General features: G+C 52.3%; 1 long non-coding RNA gene across 1 annotated transcript; it reads right to left on the bottom strand.

Moving 5' to 3' along the window:
* Positions 1 to 516: 516 nt before the first annotated feature.
* Positions 517 to 1,445, bottom strand: LOC113986942. The gene is made up of 3 exons (XR_005566376.1): positions 1,274 to 1,445; positions 965 to 1,161; positions 517 to 638 (listed from the first exon to the last, which is right to left on the bottom strand). It is a non-coding gene; the product is annotated as an uncharacterized LOC113986942 (long non-coding RNA).
* Between the last annotated feature and the right edge of the window lie 4,560 nt (positions 1,446 to 6,005).

Here is a 6,005-nt window from a genome sequence, read left to right as displayed (position 1 = left end):
AGTGGGGGACATGGGCCCGTGCCCGCTGCCAGCAGCAGGAATCCGGGCAGGGCAAGGATCCCTCGCTGGCCTTTGGGCTCTTCCACAGCCCAGGGCAATGCCATGGGGATGGGAAACAAAACCCAGAGTACTTGGAGCTTCCAAACCAGTACCCCCAGCCCGGGGGGCTGTGCCAGCACCCCCAGACAACCGAGTTACAGAAGGACAATACAACAGCAACACATTAAACATCTATACAAAATGTATTTACATTATAAGAATCATTAGGAAAACAAGAATCTTCTTATAAAAATAACAGTCTTCTTGATAAAAACAACTATCTTCTTAAGAAAAAAACTGTCTTCTTAATAAAAAACTACCATCTTAAAAACCCCCTTTCTTCTAAAAAAACCTTCTTGATAAAAAACATCTTCTTAATTGAAAAAATTATCTTCCTAAATAAAATCTATCTTCTTATTATTAAAAAATCCTTTTCTGAAAAAACAACTATCTTCTCTAAAAAACAACTATCTTCTTTCTAAAACCCACTATTTTCTTAAAAAATCAAAAGTATAAAATGTATGTACAGAAAAACAGGAAACAACGTAGAGAACATATGTACACCATGGCCTATTCCATGGCCAGCGTGTCCGTCAGTCCTGCAAGAAAAGCCAGGGCACGGTCAGTGCAGTCGGGCCCTGCTGGCCGTTCCCTGTGCCCCCAGCCTGGCCCACGCTGGGCCCAGCGGGACTCTGGCGCCAGGCCTGAGCCCGGCTGGGGATGGGAGCCGGGCCCCAGGCGCTGGCACGGGGCTTGTGTGGCCCAAAGCAGGCGCAGGGCAGGCCGGGGCTGGGGGTTGTGCCGCCACAATCCAGGGCACGGGGCACCGTGTCCCTGAGCGGGGCCCCCCAGCCCAGCCCCAGCCTGGCGGCAGGTGACCCGCTGTCCCCGGGGCAGGGCATGGCACGGCCAGGACGGGCCTCACCTGCTGATGATGGGGGACTCTCCTCATCCCAGAATCATGTCTTCCACCTCATCTTCTTCATCCACTTCCATATCCTCGATCTTGTCCACCACATCAACTTCCATCTCTTCCAAAGTCTCTTCAACATCCACATCCATACTCTCCTCCATATCTAGCACCACATCTACATCCATGGCTTCCTCACTGTCTCTCCGACCCTGCAGCAAGAGAGAACAACCTCAGAGAGGGGTCTCTGTCCCAAACCATCCCCACAGGGGATGCCGTCCCAGGTAGTCATGGGGTGCCCGCCTCCATGGAATGGCACTGTACCTTCACTGGGACAAAACTGCACATCCCGCAGGATCAATGCTGAGATCCAGTCAGCAGGGAGAGTTCTGGACTGACGGACTATCAGGGAGCTGGTAAGGATAGGGAGCTGGGAGCAGGAGGAAAGGTGGTCTTGGAGCAGGGTGAAGGGTGGTCTTGGAGCAGGTGACAGGGGTTCGCTGCGAGCTGCTGAAGCTTCGCTGGTAGCAGGGGAATGGCTGCGTTGTGCTCGTCGCCGGGCCCTGGCAGTTCCACATGGAACACAGGCACAGCTCTGGCAGCTGCGATGTCACAGGAGGTCCAGGACCCCCCACTCCGCAGTGGGGGATGGAGACTGTAGAACGATGGAATCCTGGACTGGTTTGACTTGGAACAGACCCTAAAAATCATCTTCTTCAAGCTTGAACAACCTTCCACCGCACCAGGTTGCTCAGGGCCCTGTCCAAGCACGCCTTGAACATTCCCATGGATGGGGCATCCACAGCCTCTCTGAACAGCTCCTGCCAGGGCTTCAACACCCGCAGTGCAAAAGAACATCTTCCTAAAGCAAATCAAAGCTGAGTCCTCCTCCTTCAGCATAAAGCCATCCCCCCTTGTCCTCTCCCCACAGGCCCTGCTGAACACTCTGGCCCAGCTCTCCTCTGGGCCCCTTCAGCTCCTGCCCGGCCGCACTGAGGCCTCCCCGGGGCCTTCTCTTCTCCCGCCTCAGCAACCCCAACTCTCTCAGCCTTTCCACACAGCACAGGGGCTCCAGCCCTCGCAGCACCTTTGGGGCCTCCTCCCCACTGGTTCCAGCAGGCTGTCCTGTGCTCAGCACCCCAGAGTTGGAGGTCGGGAGGAGCCCTGTGGGGGCTGCAGCTTCCTGGGGAACAGGGGGAATATTGGGTTATCCCTGGACAGCAACTAAACACACTCCTGTGCTGAGGGATAAAACCCCCGGAGCGAAGCCTGTGCTGGGCAGAGTTCTGCTGCCATGGGTGGTTCTTTGTGGAGTCTGCAGGGATGTGTCGGGAGCAGATCCCGTCTGTCCCCTGGGCCCAGCTCCCAGCCCGGAGCGGCTCCATGGGGCGCCTGGGCCGGGCCGTGGGTCCATCCCCCAGCTCAGCTCCGAGCTCCCTGTGCTCCCACAAGCCCGGGCTCCAAAGCAAACCCTGGCAATGGGGACACAGGGGCTATTTGGGGATCCTCTGGGCAGTGCAGGTTACAAACAACAGTTTCTCAGGAGGTTCATTGAAAAACAATTTTTACTTGCACACTTTAGAACATCCAGATAGATTAAGGCAGTTGGCAACGCTTGGACTTGATTTTTGGGTTCCAATGTATTTTGGGGAGAAGAAGGTAGGAGAAGAAAAAGACAGAGAGGAAAAGGAGAGAAAGGTAGATAGTCACCGGCCTTGGATCCAGCAGGTTTATCTCCAGTGCATGGGAGCACACCACCAAGCGCATACCTTTCATCTTTTATCAGTCCCCAGTGCCCTGGGGCCCTGCCCAGATGGGCATGTGCTAACTGTGGCTCCCAAGTCTCCTGCCAGAGCTTTACACAGTGCCAGAAGATTCCTGGTGCCATTTGGGGGCTTAGGGTGTCCCATGTGCCCAAACACCCCATTCCAGTTTATTTTGTCTGAATTAATCTTTGGGGGGTTTTTATCTGCAAAAAAACTTTAGGGATTTGCTTCCAGGGAAGGCATGTCCCAATACCTGCTCTGCTCAGAGACAGTGGTTGTGTCAAGTATTAAAGCCCTATTCTAAACAAGGAGCAGGTACAGGATTTGGATCCAGAAATTCTCCAGCCTTGGTTGTGCATGACATCCCCCTGCTTCAGCTTCCTCAGCTACAAACCTCAGGCAGGACAAAAGAAAACAAGGGAGGGGGGAGCAGGATCCAACAACATACACTGCTGTTGGAGCAGGATAAGAATTAAAACCTTGGAATTTCCAATTGATTAGTTCTCTCCTGCTGCTGTGGACACCTGGCACAAGGTGCTTCTCATGGAACAACCTGGGTTTGAAGGGACCCACAAGGATCAGCAACTCCAACCCCTGGGACACCCCAAGAGTCCCATCACATGCCTGAGAGTGTTATAACACAAACTGGCCCTCTTCTACAGAAAGAAGCCGCAACTTCCAAATCATTTGGGTGATTTTTGTCCTGATCATGGGAATCTTCTCCTGCAGTCTGGGCTTATGGACAATTATCCTTCTCCACATACATTATTTAGTTTATAACAAGTGAAATTGCTGTTACACAGTGGCTGAGCTGCTCTGAACTCCTCTCCTTCCATTTTCCAATTAAATAGAGCACCAGCAACACACTCATCTTGGAGTAAAGCCTAAAGTTGCTCCTTCTAGGACATAAGCTTATGAAACCCTTATCACTTACAGTATTTAAACAAACAAACTCTTGTTTTTATCTTCTATTTTCCCTACAGCTTCTCCTTTATACCTTCTATTTTTCCCACTTCCCAGTATTTTAGTTGATGCCTTGAACCAACACATTGAATTTCTGTAAAGTGTTTCTTTTCAGGGAGGAAAAAAAATAACCATTGATCTCATGTGTTATTAAAGAAAAGACATAACGCTGGGTATGAAGGGAAATGGTCAAATTTGCTAAAAAAAGACAATTGTGAAACACAAGCATGACTTTTGCTTAACAATAAAACCCCTCTCCACTTTGGAACATTCTGTTTCTAAGGTGTAATTAATAAAGGGAGTTTATCAATGTAAGGAACGAATGGCAATGTAAGGGCATGAAGCTGAATCGGGGGGGTTTAAGCTGGATCTCAGCAAAAGGTTCTTCCCCCAGAGGGTTCTGGGGCACTGAACAGGCTCCCCAGGGCAGTGGGCACAGCCCTGAGGCTGCCAGAGCTCCAGAAGCATTTGGACAATGCTCTGAGGGACAGGGTGGGATTGTTGGGGTGTCTGTGCAGAGCCAGATTTGGACTCAATGATCCTTGTGGGTCCCTTCCAACTCAGCGTATTCTATTCTATTCTATTCTATTCTATTCTATTCTATTCTATTCTATTCTATCCTATGCGTTAATGACAAAGTTGGGAGTCACTCAGTACTTTGGGAGAGTTTTGTTCCCTCAGGTCCCAGTGTCTCAGGAAGCTCTGGGGAAGCTCCCGTTTGCCTGTGGGCACAGCCAGGGGTGCAGGAGGCTGCAGAGTCTGCACCGTCCCAGCCATCCCACCCTAGGGGCTCGGGACAGTGGGAACTGCCAGAGTCTGAACCCCTGTCCTACTGCTGCCCATGGGGGCTTTGGAGCTGGGACAAAAAGGTGGGTGGTGATGCAAACCAGGGAAAGCAGGACTGAGTTAGGTGAGCCTGGCCCAGGGGAACAGACATGCCACTGCTTTGGGCACCTTTTCATTTACAGAACTCCTTGGAATGGTCTCAGGTGTCATGGTGCACGTGCAACATTCTAAGTATTAAACACAAATCCTGTTGCTTCCATGTGTGCTGCCTGGACAGTTCTCTTAGTGGCACTTTGCCTGGACAGGTCTCCTAGTGGGGCCTGTGTCTTTCTGTGTGGACTGTTCACTGTAGGACAGTCACTGAACATCAGCTGCTGCTCAGATAACAAGTACTGAGCTTCATTTCCAGGGAGGACTAGGAGCTGGGGTGTCAGGGTGAACTCTGTGCTCAGAATTAATTTAAACTTTGCAAAAATATAACAGTGAGAATTTCTGTGAGGAAATCCTCACTTTTAAGCATTTCAGAGATAAAAGGAGAGGTGTACGACAGCCTGGCTGAAAAGCTCACCACAGTTTATGACTGGGGTTTGTGAAAAACCTATTGGAGATGTCAGAACAGGAGTGAACGTGTGTGTGACCCCCAGGCAAGGCCGGAGCAGGGCTCTGCCTCCTGCATGTTTGGCAGGCATTGGCTGTGCCAGGGGGCCGGGACTGCAGCCCTGCCCATGCCAGCCCTGCCCTGCAGCAGCCAAAGCCACTACAAGCTGGACGGGGGAACTGGGAGTCCAAGGTCCAGCTCACAGAGCGGCTCACGAGTCGGGCCAGCTCTGCCTGGCACCTCACCAGCACCTTCCCTGCCTCGGTGCCGGCTGGCTGAGCTGTACAGCGAGGGCTCCCCGTGCCCCAGGGTAACACCTGAAAGTGGTGTTGCCCCAGGAAAGTGGGACAAGAAGCGCTGCCTGCTCAGTGCCCACAGTGGCTCCGTGGCTGGTCCTGGCGCCGTCCTGAGCCCCACTGTGGTCTCGTGTGGCTCCAGCCACAGAATCCCAGAATCCCAGAACGGGTCAGGCTGGAAGGGACCACAGCAGGGCATCTGGTCCCTGCTCCTGCTCCAGTTATCTCAGAGCACATAACACCGGACTGTGTCCAGAGAGTTCTGGAATATCTCCAGTGAGGGAGACTCCACACTCTCTCTGGTCTCTGCTCAGCGCTCAGCCACTGCACAGGAAAGAAATTCTTCCCCATATTCAGGTGGAACTTCTCAGGCATCAGTTTCTGCCCCTGACCTCTTGTCCTGATTCTGGGCCCCCTGAGCAGAGCCTGGGCCATCCTCTGACCCCTCCCTGCAGATATTTATATATTTATATATTTATATATTTAGATATTTAGATATTTATTTATACACAGGGTCCTGGCTTGGCCTGGCTCTGGTGGGTGGCAGCGAGTGCCAGAGCCTGCCCAGCCGTGGGGCTGGGGCGGCGGCCCTACTTGGGGTGCATGTTCTGGGGACAGGGCGGTTTGTGGGGCCGGGGCAGGTTCAG

This window comes from Pipra filicauda, unplaced genomic scaffold (assembly GCF_003945595.2).
Source record: "Pipra filicauda isolate LSUMZ 115617 unplaced genomic scaffold, ASM394559v2 scaffold707_size140544_pilon, whole genome shotgun sequence".
NCBI lineage: Eukaryota > Metazoa > Chordata > Aves > Passeriformes > Pipridae > Pipra > Pipra filicauda.
Note: the sequence above shows the minus strand (reverse complement) of the source record. Positions and strands in the feature narration are given on the sequence as shown.